Consider the following 9,046-nt stretch of genomic DNA (forward strand, 5'->3'; position numbering starts at 1 on the left):
TTAAGGAACACTTTCCTGGACTCCCAGGGGTGCATAATTAAGAGTAAGTAAGCAATCCATTCCATTCCAACATTTATATCTTCTTAAATTAAATTTTTTTTTCATTTTATGTATTTATAATACATTCTGTCATTTGAACTTTATTTAGTGTACACCCTCATTGAGGTATGAGTTAATCAACTGAGCAATTAGGCAGTCTGTGTAGCTTTAACTAATACATGGAATCCAAGATCTCAGATATTTATACTTCTAATATTAAATGTGGCTCAAATTAAAAATTGCCTCCCCAGTTGTTAGTCATGTTCCCAGGTATTGGTCAGTATAAATGAACAAATTCTTGCAATTAATTTTCAAGAAGACCCTATAATGACTTTATGTGAGGTAGTTACTGTATAAGTGGATACAAAACACATCATGCCCCATCTGTAATCTCATTGCTTATAGATTAAAATTAGCATCAGATCCCCCTCTGCTACTTAGGACACAGAGCTCAGGTGGCTATTTTAAAAGCACACATTGGTAGTGCTTAGCTTGTCAGCAGAAAATTTTAGATTCACACTTTAACACCACAGTGATTATTGAGTTCTCTTTGGGTTTTTTGTAGCATTATTATACCATCTTTGGAACAAAAACAAAGCACCGGATGAGTCCTCCACAAAAAGAAAATCAATTAATAGCAGCAACAACAAACCACTAATATTTCAAGGAATATTTAGAAAGCAGTTACTTTGCTTACATTTGGCTTTATTAACATTTATTCTAGGGATTTTCTTTTCAGCAAATTGGTTTTGAACCTTCCACTTCTTCTGGAAACCATACAGAACAAAAAGAGAAACAGTGACAGACAGCAGGCTACTCACCAAATATTTATGCTCTCTGTCCATTGTTTAGAGTCGTTTCTGGGAACTGGCTCCTCATCCTGCAAAGTCTGGAGAGTCCACAACTTGACGTTTAGGTGGAACCATGTGAATAGCTCTCATCAAAAATCGGGAGCCCAGTGGATGTGTGTAAATTCTGGGCTAAGATGGTTAAGAAGTGAGTCTGTCTCCTTTATTTTTTCTACCTCTTTCTCCTTTTCTGAAGCCCAGCCAAGTGGAGCAACAGAATAGAAGAAGCCTGGAGCCCTAAGTCACCAAGTGGAAGAAACACACCAATCAACAAGAACTCTCACACTGAACTTCTGCTTGAGTAAAAAACAGATTTTGCTCTTGTTAGACATTGAAATTTGGGGTTTATTCATTACAGCAGCCAAGATTACCCTAAGTAATACTAGTGACACAATAAAAATCTCACACACAAACTATACTGTCAGCAAATCTAAAAGAGAAAAACTGACAAACTCCATATCTTGTAAACTTCAAATCTGACAAAGATAGAGATCATTAGCAAACCCATCCATATAGAAAGTTGTAAAGGTGCTGCAGAGAAGAACACGGAATGAAGATAAACTCTTGGAAAGCTCATATAAATCGATAGCAAATATTCTATACTAGAAAATGTAGTTCTTATTCTGAGACCTTATTCTGAGGTTCTTAATTGAATAGGGCAGGAGCTGGGAAAAGTAAAGAGAGAGGCATAGCAAATTTTAGGTAAGTATAGAAGTGGCAGATTTCTGAAGATATGAGCACACCATAGCATCTAAATGTGGGTGCGCTATATTCAAAGATGATGTTTGTGAAGAAATCTGTAAAACAGGGCAGGAGATAGAAGCCCTCCTGAAACAAGATAGGATGTGAGGATCAGAATTAAAGCAGCCAGAGTCATAGTCATGTGACTCAGAAGACTCATAATTTAAAATCTGCATTAAAACAACAGATGAAGAAACTTTTAACACATAAAGCTTAGAAAAGGGGCCTTGGATCTTCCCATCATCATTTTCAGAAGAACTCTTGCTTCTAGTTCAGGAGAATACATGTGTTTTGAAAATGAATAATAGAAAAGAAATTTGGTCATCCTTCACCTAAAGACACCACAAGATATAGGATAAATATTAATATAACATTCTGGCAGATGACAAAAAAAATTACCAGAAATGTTGTTAACACTGAGCAATATCCTATCAAAATTACTGAAATGTAATTATAAAGTATTCTTTAACATCCAGACAAATATACGGAATCTCTTATAAGCAAAAGAAAAAGTTTTATGTTAGATATCTTTGTATAACAAAATTCTGCATCAGTAAAAAGATATTCAAGATACATAAGGGGAAAATGTGTGAATCAAGGTCATTTTACTCAATCAAGCTATGAAGTGTAAAGGCTATTGATAATTTTTAATATGCAGGAATTATTGTGTTCATAAGCCCTTCCTGAAGAATATACTAGAACACAATTTTTATCCATCCAAAGAGTTATAGGAAAAGTCCATTAAAGGGATGGTGATGAATAATGATTACCCTTAACAGTAAAATTGTGACTAAAAAAATGATTGAAATACAAGTAGCAGAATGGTCTGTAAATGTTAAATGTTCTTACAACACAGAAATGACAGCTAACCAAAATGTCATGACAAGGGGAGAAATGGTGGGAAGTCAAAGTATATTGTTTAAAACTCTTTCACTGTGTTAATGGATTTCAAGTTTTTTTTTTCAAAATGTGTCAAAAATCCACAAAAAATAAAAAGTTGGTATTTTGACTATTTTATGCATTTAATAACATTTTGAGCTGCTTTGTACATAAATGGCAAATTTTTACCTTAAACCTTTGTTATATGGTAATAAATTTACCATTAAATTGAATTTTAGCAAAAAATACTCAAAACATACTAAGTGGCATCAATTAGATTTAAGTATAGATAAATTAGAATCTAATGGCATTGATGCCATAAAAATTTATTACAAAATGTTACACTGTATGGCATACAGAACATCTTTGTTGTTGATAGTGCAAGCCACAGGAAAACATATCCTAACATCGCAGTAAAAGGTTTAAAGCTGACAAATTAGGTAGTGGAAGCTTAACTATATAAAAACACAAAGGTAAACATAAATAAAGATAATATTATTGAACAAAATTGAAAAGTAGGAAAAATGAGGAAAATGCAGGTAAAAGCAGTTACATACCACATAGTTTTTCACTTCATATGAAAGTAAAATGATAGACACTTGTTATATAAATACAAAATAATTATTTAAAAAAACAACAATAAAAAAGAGAAAGAAAAGAACTCATATATTGGAAAAGTAAATGAAACATTACTTAAAACTTAGAATAGGAACTAAACTTACTCTCATACCAGTAAACATTATCGGACTTCATTCGATTAGAAGAACAACGTTTCAAATTGTCTTTGAAAGCAAAATCCAATTTATTTTATTTAAAAGAGACGTACCTTAACTGATTTAGAAATGTTGAAAAATAAAAAGATAGTCAAAGTAAACCATAAAAAGATGAAAAAGTAGCAGTTATCTTCTAGTCTTGAACAGGATGATAAAAGCTGCCTAATTTTCAACTTTCTCATACATCTTCTTTCAAAGCCACAAGAAACAATAAAATAAAATACATATCACACACTTACCATACCTAGAGCATAATTAGGGAACATAGATGACAAAAAACTCTAATATTCATGGAAATGGACAATAAAGAGACACAAACGGAAGAGTTCTCTCTAGAATCCACGCCAGGGCTGAAAGTCAGGTGGGTACACTACAGAGAAGAGGACAGTGTGCCTGGGACCTGCATTAGTGGAAAATGGATTATATCAACTGTCACCACTCTAATTGGGAAATACTGAACATGTAGGTCAGAGCATGGCTACTGGGAATCAAAAGGAAGAGGCTTAGAAATGAATGGGACCAAATGTGATGGTCTTGGGACATCACCACCTCTGGAGAAGGGGACATCTTAGAAAGAGGGATGTCCTTGGGAGACNACATAAAAATTATCTGGGCTGCTTGGCAAAGATGTTAATTCTGAGCTCTCTACAGACAAAATTAATCAGAATAACTCAGGGTTAGGCCTGCACCTTATACACTTTATACACTTAACTATGCCGTACAGAGAAAACTTGAGGATCATTAGAAAATCAGTAAAAAGTTTACAACCAGACTTAACTTCAAATTCAAGAAGAGCACTTATTCATTAAATTGTGATAATTAGAAAGTTATTTAGCCTCTCTCTAACTCATTTTCTTATATGTAAAATAGGAATAATGTCTATACATGGGATAATTATAGATAATGTATGTGTGCTGACCACTATAGCGCATTCAAATAGTAATTGCTCAATAAATGCTTCCTATTATTAATGTACTTTTAAATAACCAGGCGTTGTGTTAGAAACAGAAGTGGTTCACAGTGGATTTCCACTGCTGATTAGGATAGAGACCTTACACCAAATATGTTCCCACCAATCAACTAGAAAAGTTGCTGCAATTAAAAAGAAAAATTACCAGTATAAAGGCATTAGAGAAACAATTACTGTAATAATTAAGACTAGAGGGCCTAAGATTCTAGAATGAGGAGAGCCAATTAGAGATGATCACGTCAAGGAGTATTTCCAAGGGGACATTTGCCAATTCTGAGTGAGGGAACTGGGATAGTCATCCATCAACTCCTATTTGTTATTGATTGACAGTAGTCCCTACTGAGGTGTGGGGAGGAGGTGGAGTTAATTTCTCGGCAATTCCAGCCTGTGGTGTGCAAAGGCAAAAGTGACCTTTTGTAGCTTTGGAGAAAGCCCTGGGGGCCGAGATACAATTACTAGCATTTAAAAGAACTGGAAGTCAGTTAGTGTCTATTGAAGTGATAAAGCCAGAGTGAGATGAACCAGGCACTGATAATATTGGTTAAGGTCCACACTTTAATATACTGATTCGTGCATACNATAAGTACATTATCCTATCAAAGAAATAATATCAATAGAGAGAAAACAATGATATAAAATAGAACCAAAAGGAATTACGCAGTTGAAAAGTATAATAACTGAAAAATTTAAAAAGTCACTAGAGGGTTCAACAGCAGATTTAAGCAGGCAGAAAAATAATAGGTGAATCTGAAGAAAGGTCAATTGAGGTCATTCATTTTGAGGAGCAGAAAAAAAACAAAACAGAAAAATGAACAGTTTCAGAGATTTGATGAGTCTGGGCCGAAGAGGCATACACAAAGGCCGATGAATCAATTTGAGAGACACTTTTTGTAATGATAGGTTTTGTGTCTGTGATCCAAAGTCTATCGGGGAAGGAGCCCATCTCCCTGCCAGTTTCTGCCAGAAGCGAATCATAGCCTGGCATTCTGAAAACCGGCAACCTTGGCACGAACACTGGTGTCATAGTAGGAAGCTATGTTGTGGCTACCCTTCTCAAATGGCTTCACAAGCTACAGACAACTGCAGCAACTGGGAGCTGGAGCCGGAGAGAGAAGTGTGGGTACATACAGACTAATTTGGGAGCCATCAGAAATCATTTATTATCATTTATTTTATTTCATTTATTTGAAATGACCCCATGCTACTGTAATGAACTTACAAAGGTTTACTTTCTTTAGTAATCACAAACTAACATGACCTAAAATATTTGGGTTACATACATCTAAAAAGAATAATAGTACAGAAGCTCTTTAGTACATGCAGTACTAACATTGCAGGTGAAAACAAAACAAAACTCTGTTCAGCCTTTACTATTTTCATTATAGAAACATCGGTAGGTTAGGAGGGAAATATAGTGTTTCATGTTTTGTATGGATCTATTATCTTTTGAATAAAATTATTTTCCTAGGAAGCATAAGAGAGGACTCGGTTCCTTTATAATAATGTACCAGAAAATTTGTCCATTATGTATATGTGTGTGTATATTACATCTCATAAAAATGCTTCAGCCATTCACTCTGGTTTTTGTTATTAACAAGAACTTTTAAGGAATTTTAATTTTCATATTGTTTTTTATTACTGAAAATATACTGCAGAAAAGAATATTTTACAAACTGCTGCAAAATACTGTCCGCTATGAATCCCCCAGAACACATGTGATTTTATTTTTTTTGTCTCCTCAAAACATTAATTTATATTAATTAATTAATTAATTAATTATTAGTTTCCGGTGTACAAAACATTAACTTTAAATTGTTGCAGTTACAGAAAACATAGAACTTTAGATGACCCAAGACATGAAGTTACCAAGGCTGGTTTTGTGCTTAGATGTTTTATGGAACACATAGTAATTTTGAAACTGTTCCCTTGAAGAAGCAGGTTATACTATTACTACTGCTATTAACAACTACAACAAAACGATGACAATAGTACTTAACATTCATCAAACATATGCTGTATGACAAGTACTAGGCTAAGTACTTTTCCTGAATATTCTCATTTAATCCCAATAACAATCCTATAAGGTAGGAACTTTTATTGTCCTCGTTTTATAAATGTGTTAACCTGGTTACTTAGAAAACAAAATGAAAACAAATGCTTATGTACTAACCCTTTATTGGGGAATTTAAGCAAGAAAGCTGGAGTCAGTTATAAGAATAAGTGAAAAAAAGAGAGAGAGTAAGTATACGAGAGTATGTTAGTGAGATGGTCACAGTTTCATGACAAGAAGACCTGTAGGCTATCTTCAGGGAAGCTCTATGAAGCTGCTATGTACCCAAACAGTGCAAAAGAGGAGATGTGAGGAGAAATTATCCATCTGATCCTGTCTCCCATTGGTCAAGATTTATCCCACTGAGTATTAACTCCCCCACACACCTAGGTTTTGCGTACTTGGGCCCCAGCCGGATCCTGTGATATTGCACATATACGTGTGAGCAGGGAAGCCCCACGGGGAAGCAAGCAGCGTGTAACTGTGGTGTAAGTTGTGTGTGCCCACAGGTAAAGGTCCCTTGTCCTCAAATGCATACTAGGGGTACATATATTTAGCCAGTGTACAAACTCACAGGTTCTCTGAAATGTGGTGTGAGGGCAACTGTGGAGGGAAGGATCAAGTAGAAGATCCTGAAATTGCCTCTCTGCCAGTCAGGATAGTAAATCAGAAGCAATCCTGGTGTTAAAGGCACCATTAAAGGATTGAAGGATGCAGGGTGATGTTTCCTGTCTATTCCCATTCAATTCACCAGACTGGCCCCAGGGTAGGGGGATGGGGGGACAGGGAATATGGATCATGATAAATGACAGTGGAACACAGTAACCAGGTGGTAGTCCCAATTACAAATAGCTTGGCATGTTTACTAAAGATAATCTACACAGACTCTGGCATGTGGTTTGTGGCTGTTAATGTATTTCTCTTGGTTCATATCCATAGGAAAGACAAAAACAATTTACTTTTATGTGGCATTTTTTACTTGTCTTAGGCATCCTAAGAACTCACGCAGCTTTCTGGCTAATAGTAAACCAAATGATATATTGTATCAGGGCCCATCGTTATTGGGTATCCAATATACTGTTGAATACCCATGCAAGAAGCAGAGATCTCAGCCAGGGCACTGGCACCTGCTAATCACTACATGCCACATTGAAGGTCAAGAGGGTAAAAATAAACAGAATCACCTGTTCCTCCATCTTGGCTCCAGCCTTCTTGCCCCCTACCTCCAGCAGAAGAGGCTAGATGTCTTGAGCAAAACGGCTTGAACAACACAAGATTGCTCTGAAATCCTGGGCACCTGGGGGAGGGATACCTATCCACTTTCCATTGTGATCTTGAGAGAGCACAGGTCTTGATGCTGAGGAATCTTTTTATCCTTTTACTCTCACCACATCACATACAGTTTATAGATAAGCAATGTCCCTCCCGTCTCCTCCCCCAGCCCCCATCAATGATCATGGAACCCTTCCATTCTCTCCAATGTGCTTCTTCACAGCAAACATATTATTCTTGCTGCCTAGGAGAATGTGGAGTCATAGGAGCTAAGAAAATAATTGTTTTATGGAGGGAATAATGATGAAGCCAAATATTTCTGAGAGGTCACATAAGATAATAGCAGAAGTTTTTTCTTAATATTTCTCACAAACTGTGTAGTCAAATCCTTAGTAAGAGTCTTTTCAGGGAAATTTTAGGAAGAGCAGACAGATGGGAGTGAGTTGAGTGAGTGGGAGGTGAAGCAGTAAGTACTACACTAAGCTGTGAAACAGAGGAAAGGGTTCAGAACTGAGGAATATGGGGTCAAAGGAGTATTTTATTCACGCGCAAAGTACTTCAGTACTTTTAAATATTTATGTAATGATGATAAAAATAGAGGAGATGACAAATGCATGAGAGACTAGGGCCCATCAATAGCATGAATTATTTGCATTCTTCAAATCATCTTCCCAGACTCATGGAGCAGCAAGTGTTTGCTGGAAGTAGAACTTGGGTTTTCTGACATTTTGTAAGTTATTCTTTCAAACACATTCTTTGGAATATATCAACTCTTTCTGATCTATGTTTGTAGAGGTATTTTTAAGGTGTCTTCCAAAATCAGGCACTTCAATGGGTCCACTGACACATGGAGTGCACCCTCAGCAGTTATGCTTTTACTAGACTAACCCATCCCTCTGCCACAGGAGACTGGTACAGAATGGGCAAATGACCTGAGCTGGACTAATCAGGTTGGCCTTCCTGGGGATTTGGAATTGGCTTCAAATTGAATAGAGGAATTGTAACTTAGGAGCTGTGGTCTAAGAAGCAGAGAAATCTGTTCTGCAGAGATAAAGTAATTAACCAGATTAATAGGGTGTCTAGTGATTGTGAAAGGGCATGAGCTTGTCTCTTTTTCTCCTCATTGTGTCCCTGACATTTGGTACTATGCTGGAATTACAGTAAATGCTTACTAAATATTTGTTAAATGAATGAGTGAAAACTGAATTAATGAACTGTTCAGGTTTATGTACTGGTAAAATAAATATGATGACATATGTTATTGGTCATTATCGTCTCTTTCTCTGAAGTGTTAGTTATCCAAAGATTCAAATATGGATTTAACATTATCAGAGCTGCAAAATCTCCCAAGTGAGATGTTATGGGGGAAAAAAAAAAAAAGAAAATACATGTCTATGGCTTTTATTAATGTTCATAAAATCATCAAGTCACTTCCTGGCATTGTTTCATTGTCAATCTCAATTTAATTAATTTA

This window comes from Hipposideros armiger, unplaced genomic scaffold, assembly GCF_001890085.2.
Source record: "Hipposideros armiger isolate ML-2016 unplaced genomic scaffold, ASM189008v1 scaffold_603, whole genome shotgun sequence".
Lineage (NCBI taxonomy): Eukaryota > Metazoa > Chordata > Mammalia > Chiroptera > Hipposideridae > Hipposideros > Hipposideros armiger.